The sequence below is a fragment of the Hemitrygon akajei genome, chromosome 3 (genome assembly GCF_048418815.1).
Source record: "Hemitrygon akajei chromosome 3, sHemAka1.3, whole genome shotgun sequence".
NCBI lineage: Eukaryota > Metazoa > Chordata > Chondrichthyes > Myliobatiformes > Dasyatidae > Hemitrygon > Hemitrygon akajei.
Window position 1 is genome coordinate 29848581 of NC_133126.1, and position 17473 is coordinate 29866053.

The window sequence follows — 17473 nt, forward strand, 5'->3', positions numbered from 1 at the left end:
CACAATGTCCAAGGAGACCCCTGCCAACCCCTGGGAATTTATCCACCCTATTTGCCTCAAGACTCTTTAAGAAGAGAGGAGGCAGAAGAAAGGAAATTGTAGGCCAGTTATCCTGACATCAGTTTTAGATGTTCAAGTCCATCATTGGTATGAGGTTTTGGGGTATTTGAATCACATGATGAAGGGAAAAACTTGCCTGACAAATCTGTTAGAATTATTTAAGGAAATAACAGGCAGGATAGACAACCGATGTTGTTGACTTGGATTTTCAAAGGCCTTTGACGAGGTGCTGCAAATGAGGCTTCTTAGCAGGATAAGTAAGAACCTGGTATTATAGGAAAGATAGAAGATTGGCAGGAGGCAAAGAGTGGGAATAAAGGGAACCTTTTCTGGTTGGCTGCCAGTGACTAGTGATGTACTGCAGGGGGTCAGTATTGCAACTGATCATTTTCATGTTATATGTCAATAATTTGGATGACAGATTTGTTGGTTTTGTGACCGAGTTTGCAGATGATACGAAGATAGGTGGAGAAGCTGGGAGTCTGCAGAAGGATTTAGTTTGGGAGAATGGTTAAAGAAATGGCAGTTTTGTGCCTTTAGAAAATTATGTGCTGTCATTGGAACGAGAGAATCCAGAGGACATTCACAAGAATGATCCTGGGAATCCGGGAATGATAGGGTTAACAGAGGAGAAAGTTCTGGGCCTGTACTCGCTGGAGTTTGGAAGAATGAGGGGGAATCTAATTGAAAACGATTGAATATTGAAAAGCCTAGATAGGGTGGATGTGGAGAGGATGTTTCCTAGAGAGGGGGAGTCTAGGACCAGAAGGTACAACCTCAGAATAGAAGGACATCACTTTAGAACAGAAATGAAGACTTTCTTTAGCCAGTTTAGTGAACCTGTAGAATTCATCGTCGCAGACAGCTATGGAGGCCAAGTCATAGGGTTTATTGGGGCTGCACGGTAGCATAGTGGTTAGCTCAATGGATTACAGGTTCAATTCCGCCCTTGACCGAGTGGATTCCCTCCCGCATTCCAAAGGTGTCCGTGTTAATTGGTCAATTGTAAATTGTCCTGTAATTGGGTTGGGGTTAAATCGGGTTGCGGGCAGATCAGCTCGAAAGGCTGGAAGGGCCTACTCCGTTCTGTAAAAAATATTTAAAGCGGAGGGTTGATAGATTCCTGATTAGTAAAGGGGTCAAAGGTTACAGAGAGACGGCTGGGGATAATCCAATAAGACCTGATATCTTTATTGTCACTGGGTCTAACCTCTTGAACTCACCAACTGGATCGTGAGGGCACCTTCACCAGAAAGTCCGCAGCGACTTAAAGAGGCAGCTCAGCCCTACCTTCTAAAAAGGGCAGTTAAAGGAAGGGTAGTTTTATTTGTCAGATGTACACCAAAACGAGTCGTTTGTGCACCATCCAATGCAGTCTAAGGAACAGTTGGGGACAGCCCGCAAGTGTCGCCACACCTCTGGCTCAGAATTCACTAATCCTAACTGGTACGTTTTAGGAATGTGTGTGTGTGTGGGGGGGGGGGGGAGTACGGGGAACCCACGTATTCAAGGAGAGAACGTACAAACTCCTTAGAGACAGTGAATCCCGATCGCAGATGCTGCAATAGCATTCCGCTAAACCACCGTACACAGAAGCTCTTGACAACAGGCTTGCTTTTGTCTTTGGGGTTGTGTAACAAAACTACATTCAGCTTCAATGAATACTAATTCACACAAGTGTCGCAATGTTCCCTCTAGTTTTTTTTAGAAGGAGATGTTTAAACTGCGCGGCACACTAATTTATGGATTATATTCATTAACACAATTAATTACAGGATATTTCGCAATTATATTAACATTATAGAACAATATAGCACAGGGACAGGCCATTCAGCCCATAATGTTGTGCCGAACCAGCTAAAAAGCAAATCAAAATCACCCAGATGCTTCACCCTTCTACCTACACCATGTCCATATTTTTCCATCTTCCTTACATCCATTTGCCTATCCAAACATCTCTTAAAAGCCTCTAATGTATTTGCCGCTACCACCATACCAGGCAGTGCACTCCAGGCATCCAAACAAACTTACCCCTCACAGCCCCTTCTCCCCTTCAATGCATGCCCTCTGGAATCAGGCATTTCAACCCTGGAAAACAGATACTCTGTCCACTCTGTGCCACTCATAATCTTATAAACCTCTCTCAGATCCCCCCTCAGGCTCTGACGCTCCAGAGCAAACAATCCAAGTTTATCCAGCCTCTCGTGGTCGCACATGCCCTCTAAACCAGGAACCATCTTGGTAACCCCCTTCTGCTCCCTCTCCAAAGACTCAGCATCCTTTCTATAGTGGGGCGACCAGAACTGTACACAATACTCCAGATGTGGCCTAACCAGAGTTTTATAAAGTTGCAACATAACTTCCTGATTTTAAACTCAGTGCCTCGATTCATAAAAGCAACACATTCCATAAGCCTTCTTAAGCACCTTATCGACCTGTGTAGCCACTTTCAAGGAGCAATGAAATCGATCCCAGTATCTCTGCTCAGCAACTCTGTTACGGATTTTGCCCTTAACAGTGTACTGTCTCCTTACATTTGCCCTACCGAGGAGCAACACCTCCCATTTATCTGGGTTAAACTCCATCTGCTATTTCTCTGGTCATATTTGCAACTGATCTATATCACCCTGTATTCTTGGCCAGTCTTCTGCGCTATCTACAACTGCACCAATCTTGGTATCATCCGCAAATTTGCTAACCCGCCCATCTGCATTTTCATCCAGGTCATTTACATACGTCACAGAGAGCAGAGGTCCCAGCACTGATCCCTGTGGAACTCCACTAATTACTGACCTCCAGCTCGAATAAGTCCCTTCAACCACTACCCTGTCTTCTATATGCAAGCCAGTTCTGAATCCAAACAGCCGTGGATCCCATGCATCTTAATCTTCTGCGTTAGCCGCCCATGAGGGACTTGGCCAAACACTTTACGAAAATCCACTGCCCTATCCTCATCAATCTCTCTCGTCACCTTGTCAAAAAACTCAATCGAACTTGTTCAGGCACGACCTGCCACACACGAAGCTGCTCTCCCTAATTAGGCCATGGTTTTCCAAATTCTTATATATCCTATCCCTAAGAATTTTCTCCAGCAATTTCCCTACAGCTGCAGTGAGACTCACTGCTGTATAGTTCCCAAGATTTTCCCTTATATAAAAGAAAATTTCAGTTTCGCAAAGGGAACAATAGTCTTTGGGTAGAACATTGGCATCCCCGCACTGCTCACCAGTTACACTACATCCTTACTTCCTTGAACCCTGATGGTGATCATGTTACTGGGCGGGGAGGTGTTAGATTGAGGTCCTAGTGGTAGACCGGGATGGTAGATAGTTAAAAGGGGAGGGCGGAGTCAGGCTCACTGGGGGAGGGGTTAAGGATGGAACCGGTTCCCATCGCCCAGACTTGGTCCACGTTTTCGGCTGTCTGGCTCGCTCTGCCGGTGTCTGCCACAGAACCCACGGCAGCGGCTGGGGAGGGGAATATGGATGGTGAGGGGGTTTGGGGGTCGCAGCTACCCGCTGCTTCTGCGGACAGCTTCTCCACCGCCGCTTCCACCGCCCAGCGAACGATGCAGGAGGCGACCTGGTTCAAGGCCGCCTCTGACGGGGTGCCATGACCAGGGAGCCCACAGCTCGGAATTTCCGAATCCCGCCTTGTCCCACTCTCTCCGGGCGCTCCGTGCTGCCTGGAGTGGGGTTCTTGGGCAGCCTCTCCTTGCTGCCGGCTGGTGGGATGGAGGGAGCCACAGTCAGGGATCAAAGACGGGCTGTGGACCGACTCAGAGCTGCCCACTAGGGCGGTGGCACGCCCGTGGCCTTCAGCGAGGCATGCGGTTCTGCTCCCGGGTTCATCGAGCTGCGACCTTTCCAAGCCGGGAGTCTCCCGGGTTGGTATCTGCGTCAGGTCCTCCGCGGGGTTTCCTTCCCGGCTATTCACCCCACCAATGCCCTCCTGCTCTCTGAATGCCATTGGTTCCATCCCAAACGTGTCAAGCGGAAGCAAGGACCCGAGTTCTGCCGGTGAAGGGTGTCCCTCGCTGCGGGAGTTCCCGTCCAATCCGGGTTTCCAGACCCCAGCGGCTGTCCCCAGGGGAAGTGGAGTTACCTCTCGCCGGGTAGGAGAGGCAGCATCGTCCAGCGCGTCTTCTGCACGCCCACCACTCTCCACCCGGGGCGGTGGCGCCGCATCTGTGCGAGGAGCAGCGGGCTCCAGGTTCTGAGCGGCTTCCCCTGGGCCCGTCTTCTCTCTTCGCTCCCCTTGACACAGTCCGGGAATATTTGTCTTCCGGTGTCCTTCGGCCAGGCGCAGGGTTCCGGAGCCCTCCGGAAGGTTTGCCCCTCCCTCAGCTTCTGGGCTTCCTGCTCCCCCCAGGAGCGGTACGTCTGAGTCGCGGGAAACCAGGCGCCGAGCGCTCCCCACACACCCCGTCTGCAGACCTCCAGCTCCCGACACTTCCATTTCCTTCCCCGCCGAGTGTCTCCACTCCTTCCTGGGGGCCAACAGGTGTCTAAAGGAGGGCCACCCTCTCCCGGTCAGCTTCCGCCGCATCCGGCCCTCGGCGGTGCTCTGGTCTCCGGCCCCACAGGCGGGGGTCACTCCCTCCGCCACCGGGATGGTGGACACGCGGCACTGTCCACGGCTCTCCCCGCTTGCCCCCGTGCCGTTCGGGAGTCTCCTCTCCGCCTTGTCCGCTCTCCCCTTCCTGGGTTTCCTGACGCAGATCAGAGCCCCCCACGAGGCTCTTGACCCCCTCGGCCTCCTCTGTCTCTTCTCCCCTCCCTGCCCCCCTTCTATCCTTGCCACTCCATCCTCCCCTCCGACGTGCGACGGGGGGTCGTCAACGCCTTCATCCTTCGACCTGGTCCCTTCACCGTTGCTTCTGGCGATGTTTCTTGCGTGAGGGAGCGTCCGCCCAAGCGTGTCTCTGCGGTCCCGAACACCTCCCAGACTCTCGGTGTCCCCGGGGTTTTCCCAAACCGCCCCACCAGCGTGATCTTCACCGTCCCAGGCGCTTAGGTCGCTCGGCCTCCTTGGAAGAACGCCGCTTCCGGACACCCCCGTCCCGCTCGGGTTCGGGGGGCTCGGTCTTCTCCTCTTCACGAAGAACATTTTGGGAGCCCCCCCTCTCGTCAGCTTCCTCGCCAGGCCGACCCTAGTTTTCCCCGCGGGATGATGGCTACGCTCTTCCTCCATCCGAACGGGCCGCTCCATGTCACTCGTTCCTGCGCGCTCCGGAGATGACCTCTCCCTCCGGACACCCAGGACAATACCCCCCTGCTGGTTGTTCCTTCAGGTGATCTGCATAAACAAAACACACACCAGGAGGTAGTAAGGCGTGGTTAAATTGGTTGTTTGGGGGAGGACTTTAATATGAATATTATAGAGTGGTAGAGCATTGCGTCTCATATACAGGCTCTTGGGTCCATCTAGTCCATGCAGACCTGGTCTTCTGCCCCTTCTGATCTACCTGCACTCCGACCATTGCCCTCCATAGCTCTCCCACCCACGTACCTGTCCAAACTACTTCTAAATATTGCAATTGGACCCGCTTCCGCTGGCAGCTCGTTCCGCAGTCTCACCGCCCTCGAAGAAGTTCCCCCTCATGTTCCCCTTAAACATTTCACCTTTCACCCTAGACCTGTGACCTTTAGTCTCACGCAAGCATGATGATGCACCATCAATAACTCACTCTGAGACATAGGAAGCGAGATATCGGCTTTTATTGACTGGAAGAATGAACAACACTACATCCTGGGGAATGAGGCTGGGCAACAGGCCTCAGTCGCCTTTATACAGGGGTCTGTGGGAGGAGCCACGGGAGCAGTCCAGACAGGTATATGTAGTTCACCACACATGAATGAGCGGTATAGATTTTATCCGCATCTCTCATGATCTTATACTCCCCCATTCTCCTACGCTCCAGGAATAAAGTCCTAACCTACTCGGCCCGGGAATGGCAGCAGGGTATCCGATATAATACATGTTCGACCCCACCACTGTCTGTCAGGAATTTGCACGTTCTCCCCATGACTGCGTGGCTTTCCTCCCACACTGCAACGGCACACGGGCTCGTAGGTTACATGGTCACATGGGTGGCGCGGACCCGTTACCATGCCCTACTTCTAAGGATATTTATTGGGAACCTTTCCCTGTAATTCAGCTGTTGAAGTCCCTGAATTTTCTCTTTACCCTTCTCTCAGCCTCCATAGATGCTGCCTGACCCGCTGAGCCCCCCCCCCCAGCAGATCGGTGCTTGATAGTGCGGTCACGATGGGCCGAAGGGCCCGTTTCTGTGCTCTATGGCTCCTTGACTGATAATAGGATCAGAGTGCCAGAGGAAGCGTTCGGCCCAGTGTGCCCATGTTAGCCGCTTGGAAGGCCTGTTCAATTAGTGGTGTCGTTCTACTCTCCCCCGGTAGCTGAGTAACCCCGCTACCCCCCCCCCCCCCCGCCATGGTGCCCGGCTTGTTACCGAGACACAGTGAATGCCAACATCCCGTACGTATGTCCATCGCGGTGTTAACAAGGGAAACAGAATGCAGAAAAAAAGAGTCACAGTGACAGAGAAAGCACTCGGACAAATGAAGTACAAGGTAGATTGGGGGATCGAGATCAGTACAGGCCCTTCGGCCCACGATATTGTGCCGACCTTTTAAACTACTCTAACCCTCCCCTCTCACATAGCCCTCCGTTTTCCTTTCATTCGTGCTAATCTAATAGTCTCTTAAACGTCTTCAATGATTTTGCCTCCAGCACCAGCCCTGGCAGCCCGTTCCGCACCCCCACCAGCATCAGTGTATGCTGACACCTACTTCTGACAGCCCCTATACTTTCCTCAAATCACCTTACAATTATGACCCCCTCCCCAATTAACTACTTTCACCCTGGGAAAACGTCTCTGGCTGCCCACCCTATCAATGCTGCTTACTTTATACACCTCTATCAAGTCACCTCTCCTCCCCCTTCACTCCAAAGAGAAACGCCCGAGCTCGCTCAACCTGTTCTCATAAGGCATGCTCTGCAATCCAGGCAGCATCCTGGTAAGCCTCCTCTGCACCTTCTCCAAAACGTCCACATCCTTCCTATATTGAGGTGACTAGAACCGAGCACAATGCCCCAAGTGTGGTCTAACCAGAGTTTCATAGAGCTGCCAGCGGACATGGGTTCGATTTCACAGGGGTTTGGATAGGTACATGGAGGGACTAGGACTAGGCCCAGGACATGGAGGGACTGCCTAATCGCTGGTACTAGGCAGAAAAACTATTTGGCACGGACTGGTTGGGCCACAGGGCCTGTTTCTCTGTCTATGCCTCTAACATTACATCGCGGCTCCTAAACTCAATCCACCGACAGACAGAACTTCTCTCTACTCCCGACAGCTCTCCAACCCTCTGCGTCAGCTCAAGGAGCAGCAGAAATTCACTAAAGAAACATCTGCTTTCACGTACATTCATTAGTGTCCCACTCCCCTCCTCTGTAGTGTCATGGTCCGGTCCAAAATCCACATTCCGGTTCACGGTCCGGTCCGTGGACTCCGGACTCCGGGTCCTCCGGCTGTCCCTTGTTTCAGTTGAACTTATTCATAAGCACCTGATGCTCATCTTGAGGTTGGGAATATAACTGGCCCTGGGATTGAGTGTGGTTGGGGGGTCTGGTCTGGTCTATTCCCTGGGAGCAAATGGATGGTGGAAGGCTAGAATGGTCACTTGCCATCTTTAGGCCGCGCTGAAGAACCATTGCTTCTTGGAGCCTTGCTGTCAATAGTCGGGGCTGTCATTGCGGTATGGATTCGGCCGTTTCCCGGGCCAGCTGGGTGGCTGTCAGCCACTCTGATCTAGGTAGGGATCTGGTTGTTTCTGTAGCCAGCCAAGGCTGCTGACCATAACTGCGACTCGGAGTAACCCCGATGCAGAGATGGAACTGTCTGTTGTTCTTCGGTGTTTATCTCTTCCTGTCCTCGCCCCATGGGGTAAGTCAGGCTGCTCTGCCGTTGCCCTGCGGGAGGAGTCTGTCTCGTCTTGTCTATGCCTCTGTCAGGCCGTTCTGCCGTTACCCGACTGCTGGACCTGACCCACCTTGGTGTGGAGTTAAAGTTGAGTCCCAGCTTTTTGAAGGATAAGTTCCAGCACAATAGACAATAGACAGTAGACAGTAGGTGCAGGAGTAGGCCAATCGGCCCTTCTAGCCAGCACCACCATTCACTGTGATCATGGCTGATCATACACAATCAATACCCCATTCCTGCCCTCTCCCCATATCCCTTGACCCCGCTATCTGTAAGAGCTCTATCTAACTCTCTCTTGAATGCATCCAGAGACTTGGCCTCCACTGCCTTCTGGGGCAGAGCATTCCACATATCCACCACTCTCTGGGTGAAAAAGTTTTTCCGTATCTCTGTTCTAAATGGCCTACCCCTTATTCTTAAACTGTGGCCTCTAGTTCTGGACTCACCCATCAGCGGGAACATATTTCCTGCCTCCAGCACGTCCAATCCCTTAATAATCTTATATGTTTCAATCAGATCCCCTCTCATCCTTCTAAATTCCAGTGTATACAAGCCCAGTCACTCCAATCTTTCAACATATGACAGTCTCGCCATTCCGGGAATTAACCACTGAACCTATGCTGCACTCCCTCAATAGCAAGAATGTCCTTCCTCAAATTTGGAGACCAAAACTGCACACAATACTCCAGGTGGGGTCTCACCAGGGCCCTGTACAGCTGCAGAAGGACCTCTTTACTCCTATACTCAATTCCTCTTGTTATAAAGGACAACATGCCATTAGCTTTCTTCACTGCCTGCTGTACCTGCATGCTTGCTTTCATTAACTGATGTACAAGAACACCTAGATCTCGTTGTACTTCCCCTTTTGCTAACTTGACTCCATTTAGATAGTAATCTGCCTTCCTGTTCTTGCCACCAAAGTGGATAATCTCACATTTATTCACATTAAACTGCATCTGCCATACATTCGCCCACTCACCCAACCTGTCCAAGTCACCCTGCATTCTCGTAACATCCTCCTGACATTTCACACTGCCACCCAGCTTTGTGTCATCTGCAAATTTGCTAAGGTTACTTTTAATCCCTTCATCTAAATCATTAATGTATATTGTAAACAGCTGCGGTCCCAGCACCGAGCCTTGCAGTACCCCAATAGTCACTGCCTGCCATTCCGAAAGGGACCCGTTAATCGCTACTCTTTGTTTCCTGCCAGCCAGCCAATTTTCAATCCATGTCAGTACTCTGCCCCCAATACCATGTGCCCTAATTTTGCCCACTAATTTCCCATGTTGGACTTTATCAAAGGCTTTCTGAAAGTCCAGGTACACTACAACCATTGGCTCTCCCTTATCCATTTTCATAATTACATCCTCAAAAAACTCCAGAAGATTAGTCAAGCATGATTTTTCCTTCGTAAATCCATGCTGACTCGGACTGATCCTTCTACTGCTATCCAAATGTGTTGTAATTTCCTCTTTTATAATTGACTCCAGCATCTTTCCCACCACTGTCGTCAGGCTAACCGGTCTATAATTCCCTGTTTTCTTTCTCCCTCCTTTCTTGAAAACTGGGACAACATTAGCCACCCTCCAATCCACAGGAACTGATCCTGAATCTATAGAACATTGGAAAATGATTTCCAATGCGTCCACGATTTCTAGAGCCACCTCTTTAAGTACCCTGGGATGCAGACCATCAGGTCCCGGGGACTTATCAGCCTTCAGACTCAACAGTCTATCCAACACCGTTTCTTGCCTAATATAAATTTCCTTCAGTTCATCCTTTACCCTAGTTCCTTTGGCCACTATTACATCTGGGAGATTGTTTGTGTCTTCCCTAGTGAAGACAGATCCAAAGTACCTGTTCAACTCATCTGACATTTCCTTGTTCCCCATAATAAATTCTCCCATTTCTGTCTTCAATGGCCCAATTTTAGTCTTAACTATTTTTTTTTCTTTTCACATACCTAAAGAAGCTTTTACTATCCTCCTTTGTATTCTTGGCTAGTTTACCTTCGTACCTCATTTTTTCTCCACGTATTGCCATTTTTTGTTATCTTCTGTTGCTCTTTAAAAGCTTCCCAGTCCTCCGGTTTCCCGCTCATCTTTGCTATGTTATACTTTTATTTTTATACTGCCCTTTACTTCCCTCGTCAGCCACGGCCGCCCCTTACTCCCCTTAGGATCTTTCTTCCTCTTTGGAATGAACCAATCCTGCACCTTCTGCATTATTCCCAGAAATACCTGCCATTGTTGTTCCACTGTCTTCCCTGCTAGGGTATTGTTCCATTGAACTTTGGCCACCTCCTCCCTCAGAGCTCCATAGTTCCCTTTGTTCAACTGTAATACTGACACATTCGATTTTCCCTTCTCCTTCTCAAATTGTAGGTTAAAACATAACATATTATGGTTACTACCTCCTAATGGCTCCTTTACCTCGAGGTCCCTGATCAAATCTGGTTCATTGCACAACATTAAATCTAGAATTGCCTTCTCCCTGGTAGGCTCCAGTACAAGCTATTCTAAGAATCCATCTCGGAGGCACTCCACAAACTCCCTTTCTTGGGGTCCAGTACCATCCTGATTCTCCCAGTCTACCTGCATGTTGAAATCCCCCATGACAACTGTATCATTACCTTTGCAACATGCCAATTTTAACTCTTCATTCAACTTACACCCTACATCCAGACTGCTGTCTGGGGGCCTGTAGATAACTCCCATTAGGGTCTTTCTACCCTTAGAATTTCTCAGTTCTATCCATACTGACTCTACATCCCCTGATTCTATGTCCCCCCTCGCAAGGGACTGAATATCATTCCTCACCAACAGAGCCACCCCACCCCCTCTGCCAGTCAGTCTGTCCTTTTGATAAGATGTATATCCTTGAATATTCATTTCCCAGGCCCTGTCCGCTTGAAGCCATGTCTCAGTTATTCCCACAACATCGTACTTGCCAATTTCCAACTGAGCCTCAAACTTATATTCCTTATACTTCGTGCATTCATATATAATACTTTTAATTTGTTACTCCCCTCTCCTTTCATATCAATTCCTATTTCACTTGGCCATACTGTATGATCTCTTCTTGAGCTTTCTGATCTCTTCCTGAGCTTTCTTGATCTCTTCTTGGGCTCTATATCAATGTACTGTCCAGTCTTTTGTACTGCTCTATGTTGATGTACAGTTCCTAGTCTGCCTCCAAACTTCAGCCTCCGAGTTATGCAAGCCTCAAGACTCCAGGCCTCGTCACGTCTTCGCCTGGTTTGAGGTCCGAGCCTGAGTCACGACCCAGGTTCTGGGTCCTTGTGCAGTCTCAGGCTCCGAGTCCACGCCCAGGCTCCTAGTTCCCAGTCCCTCGTCCTGGTCCTGCTTCCCTAGCCTAGTCTGCGACCTGTCCCGTCCTTTAGTTTTGTCCCGCCCTGTTCCTAGTACTTCAGTGTCTGTGCCCTGCATTTGGGTCCATTCCCAACGCCCCCTACGACATGTAGTCCAGATACAGAACCGCCACCATCATCAATTAAAGGTTAAAGGTGTCATTTCTCACGTGTACATCGAAACATGCGTCGTTTGTGTCAAGTCATATCAACGAGGATTCCACAATTCCGGGGCCAGCAGACATATCTGCGACATATCAGACCCTAACTCGTACGTCTTTGGAATGTGGGAAGGAACCGGAGCACCCTGAGGAAACCCACTTGATCACGGGAAGAATGTAGAAACTTCTGATAAAATATCACCGGGAATCCAACGCGTTACGCTAACCGCTACACTACCATGTCGTCCTAATGTGCTATTAATTTATGCTGTTTGTGCGTTCTGTTTGAATTGGTTCAATTCTCTTTTTCTAATCAGATACCATGGGAACACTGGATGAACTGTATAATTTTGCCTCAGGTTTCCATGGACACCTACTGGAGGCCAGAGGCAGAGGCGTCTACCTCCCCTGCGGTGTTTCCCTCTGGACCCGGTGAAAAGTTTAAATAAGATAGGTGGGTCGGGTAGATCGTCGGCCACTTTACCCCAGGGTGGAAATGTCATATCGTGGGTAAAGCCTTAAGAGTTTAAGCTGAGTGGGTGTAAGTTTTCAGTGAAGGAGATGTGCGGGCAGAGCTGTTTTCCACAGAGAACGGTGGGTGTCTGCACCACCTGGAGGCACATATGATCGTGGTGTTTGAGAAGCATTTAGACAGACACATGAACAGGCAGGGAAGGGCGGAATATGGACCGTGTGCAGGCAGATGGGATTAGTTTGGATTGGCTTGGTGGTCAGCACAGACACGGTGGACCGAAGGGCCTTTTCCAGTCTCAAGTCTACATTCCCCGTACTGATTCGGTGCTTGCAAAGATAAGATCTGATTTGACACAAACGGCGCATTTGACTGCGTATGTTTCGATATATATGTGAGAAATGAAAAGTTGAATCTGTAATTGTTGGTGCTGAAGGTTGTGTTCCGGACTCTCTGGATGCGATCCGCCTGGTGGTGACGCACGGTACTGCACACGGCTGATCATGGCAGACTGGCGGACTGACCTCTACCTTGCTAAGTTCAATGACAGCTGTCTGACACCTCCTCTTACTTACCTCTCGATCATGACCCCACTAAGGAGCACCAGGCCACTGTCTCCCATACCATCGCCGACCTTATGAACTCCGGGGATCTCCCATCCACTGCCACCACCGTCAAAGTTCCCGCACCCGCACCTCCTGTTTCTACCACCTACCCGAGATCCGCAAACCTGCGTGTCCAGGTAGACCCATTGGTTCTGCTTGTTCCTGCCCCGCCGAATTTATACCTGCATACCCCAACTTTGCTTTATTCCACCCCCCCCCCCCATCCCGTTCAGTCCCTTCCCACCTACATCCGTAACACTTCACATGCTCTTGATTTCAATGATTTCAAGATGCTCTAAACATCTTATTTTCACCATGGATGTCCAGTCCCTATACACCTCCATCCCCCACCAGGAAGGCCTCAAAGCTCCCTGTTTCTTTCTGGACACCAGACCCGACCAGTTCCCCTCCACCACCAATCTCCTCCGTCTGGTGGAACTGGTTCTCACTCAGTCATTTCTCTTTTGGCTCCTCCCACTTCCTTCAAACAAAAGCTGTAGCAATGGGCACTCGGATGGGTCCAGGCTATGCCTGCCTGTTTGTCAGCGAAGTGGAACAGTCTATGTTCCAAGCCTACACTAGTGAACATCCCACACATTTCCTACGCTACATGGATGGCTCCATTGGTGTTGCTTCCTGCACCCACATGGATCTCGTCGACTTCATCAACTTTGCCTCCATCTTCCACCCCGCCCTCAAATTTACCTGATCCATTTCTGACACGTTCTCCCCTTTCTCCATCTCGCTGTCTCTATCTCTGGAGACAGTTCATCTACCGATATCTTTTATAAAGCCACTGATTCCCACAGCTACCTGGACAATACCTCTTCCCACCTTGTTACTTGTAAAAATGCCATCTCCTTCACTCAGTTCCTCCATCTCCACCGCATCTGCTCTCAGGATGAGGCTTTTCATTCCAGAACTGAGGAGATGTCCTCCTCCTTCAAAGAAAGGGGCTTGCCTTCCTCCACCATCAATGCTGTCCTTACCCGCATCTCTTCCATTTCACGCATGTCTGCCCTCACCCCATCCTCCCAGCACCCCACCAGGGACAGGGTTCCTTGTCCTCACCCACCACCCTATCAGCTTCTGTGTCCAGCCCATAATTTTCTGTAACTTCTGCCATCTCCAATGGGATCCCACCGCCAAGCACACCTTCCCCCCCCCCCCCACTTTCTGCTTTCTGCAGGGATCGCTCCCTACACAACTCCTCTGTCCATTTGTCTCTCCCCGCTGACCTTCTACCTGGCACTTACCCTTGTAAGTGGAACAAGTGCCACATCTACCCCTTCACCTCCTCCCTCACTACCATTCAGCGCCCCAAATGGTCCTTCCAGGTGAGGCAATACTTCACCTGTGAGTCTGTAGGGGTAATCTACTGTATCCAGTGCTCCCGGTGCGGCCTCCTGTATATTGATGAGACCCGATGTTGATTGGGAGACCATTTTGCCAAAGTGGGATCTCCCGGTGGCCACCCATTTAAATTCCACCTCCCGTTCCCATTCTGGCATGTTAGTTCATGGCCTCCTCTACCGCTGCAATGAGGCCACACTCAGGTTGGAGGAACAACTCCTTACACTCTGTCTGGATAGCCTTCAACCTGAGGCATAAACATCAATTTCTTGAACTTCCGGTAATGCCCCTCCTGTCCTTCACCATCCCCCATTCCCATTTTCCTCTCTCACCTTATCTCGGTACCGGTCATCACCTCCCTCAGGTGCTCTTCCCCCTTTCCTTCCTTCCATGGCCTTCTGCCCTCAGATTCTCCCTTCTCCAGCCGTTTATCTCTTTCACCAATTGACTTCCCAGCTCTTTACTTCGCCCCTCCCCCTCACCCAGTTTCACCTATCACCTACCACCCTGTATTTCTTCTTCCCCCTCCCCTCACCCTCTTGCTCTAACTTCTCATCATTGTTTCCAGTCCTGATGAAGGGTTTCGGCCCGAAAAGTCGACTGTACTCTTTCCATAGATGCTGCCTGACCCGCTGAGTTCCTCCAGCATTTTGTGTGTGTGGCTTGGATTTCCAGAATCTGCAGATTTCTAGTTGTGATTAATGGAGTTGGCTGCTTTTGGGTGTGGCTGCTTGTCCAATTCCAGGAGGAGGCGTCTACACCTCCACTGAAACTCCCCTGTCCTCCGGGACAGAAACAGATCAACAGCCTTTCCTCAAATGTCTCAGCAGACCATTTGGCCCATCTGGTCTCTGCTAGTTGTAGGGGAGCAAGTTTCAAGATGCTTATTTATTGAGAGGAGCAGCACAGAATGTCCCTTAGAGCCACACAGCCCAGCAACCCCCAATTTAACCCTAACCTGATCACAATGACCAACTAACCAACCAACCAACCAGGATGTCTTTGGAGTGTGGGAAGAAACTGGAGCACCTGGAGAAACCCACACTTTTGACGGGGAGAATGTACAAACTCCTTCCGGAGGACGTTGGGATTAAACTCCAAACTCTGATGCCCCGAGCTGTAGTGGTGTCTCGCTAGCCACTGAACTACCGTGGCGCTTTAAGATTCAAGTTTATTTATCACGGGTACATCGAAACATACAGTGAAACGTGTCCTTTGCGTTAACAACCAACACAGTCCGGGGTGTGCAGAAGGAAGCGGCAAGCGTTATCACACGTTCTGGCACCAACACCGCTTGCCCACAATGCCCAGCAGACCAACACAGAACACAACAAGGAACAAAACAAATCAAGCCCGGACCTCACCCCCTCCCCGTTAATCCCATCTCCCCTCCTCACGTGCCTACACATCTGCAGCCCATTAGAACATAGAACATAGCACAGTGCACAATATTGTGCTAACCTTTTACCCAACTCTAGGATCAATCCCTCCTACATAGCCCTCCATTTTCTCTCAGCCATGTGCCTATTAAGAGTTTCTTAAATACCCCTGTTGTACCTGGCTCTACCACCACCCCTGGCAGGGTACTCCATGAACTCGCCACTCTCTGTGTAAAGAACTTACTCTCTCACACATCTCCCCTTTGAGGCTTCTTGCACGCCAACATACACAATAGGGGACAATTTATGGTGGCCAGTTAACTCGGCGACCTTGCACGTTGTTAGGATGTGGGAGGGAACCGGAGCACCAGGGGAACCTGCAGATCGACACAGACAGTGCTGGGGGTGGGGATCGAACCTGTGAGGCTGAATAAAGCCAGCTCCGGTGGAAGAGTTAGAGGTACTGGGAAAATATTTTATTACAGAATCGAGCACTGAGAGTCCCGATTAGCTTTCGATGGACCTGTATGATCAGTCCATCCTGTTTCTTAAAGCTCTGGTAATTTCCCAAGCCCAGAGCCAGTTTGTGTTGAACCTGGTCCCGTCACTCTTCCCGACGGCAGCATTCTGTAGCTGAGAAATGCGCAGAGTTGCAGGGAAAGGTTGAATAGGTTAAGACTTTATTCCCTGGAGCGTAGGAGAATGAGGGGTGATTTGATAGAGGTGTACAACGTTCTGAAGTGTATTTGTGTGTTCATTTGTTATGTGCTGTGTCATATGACATAGCTGATCATCGTCTTTCCTTGACCATGATTGTTCTTGGCAAATTTTCCTACAGAAGTGATTTTGCCATTGCCTTCGTCTGGGCAGTGTCTTTACCAGACGGGTGACCCTAGTCATTATCAACACTCTTCAGAGATTGTCTGCCTGCCATTAGTAGTCACATAACCAGGACTTGTGATGTACACCGGCTGCCCTGCCCGTACAACCATCCACCGCCCGCTTCCATGGCTTCATTTGACCCTGATTGCGGGGTGGGGGGGGGGAGGGGGGGGCTAGGCAGTGCTACACCTTGCCCAGGGCTAGCAGAGGGAAGGAGTGCCTTACACCTGTCTCCACCCTATCACCCTATGGAGTGTGAGATAGGGTAAATATAAACAGGCTTTTTCCACTGAGGTTGGGTGAGACTCAAACTAGAGGCCCCATGCTGTAGGTTTAGGGTGAAAGGAGAAATACTTAAGCAGAACCTGACCTGGAATTTCTTCACTCAGGGATTATTGCGATTGTGGAACGAGCTGCCAGTGGAGATGGTGGGTGTAGGAATCCTGGCTGTCATTCTCCCTGACTTAACCCAGCACCCAGAACACAAGCCCACACCAGAGGGTTCAGCGTGAGTGAGGTTCCCGGACAGAGCGCAACACCCTCAACGTCACACAGTGTGCAGTGGTAGGTTCGAATCCCACACCAGGCAGATACAAGATAAGGTTGGGCAGAGGAAGATTTTCATATCCAGCAACACCATGTAACAGATGGCATTTCTGTAATGTAGTCTGACGTTAGATGTGCACTTAGAGCTGTTCAAAATCTTTGATACAGAGGAGGAAAAAGATGCAGAGAGCGTGAGAGAGGGAGAGACGGACAGATAGAGAAAGAGTGAGAGAGAGGAGGGAGAGACAGAGTGGAGAGAAAGAGAGAGACAGAGAGGAGAGGGAAGAGAAAGAGAGACAGACAGACATTCAGAGAGAGAAGGAGGGAGAGAGACAGAGAGGAGAGAGAAAGAGGGAGAAAGGAGAGAGGAGAAAGAGAAGGGGGGGGGGTTAAAGAATGTGGATACTTCATGAAGCCACATGGAGATGAGAGGAGATGGCCAGATTTTATACAAGAAATTGTACTCAGTTATTTTCTGAAAGAGTCATAAAACACAGGGAGGACAGGGATGTGAGAAAGTGTGGGCAGAGAACCTGTTGCGACTACACATACAGCACTGACACATGCAATGAAACTGTACACTGAGCAGAGTGAAGATGCAGAGACATGTCCGAGGTTTAATTTTGAGGACTTATAA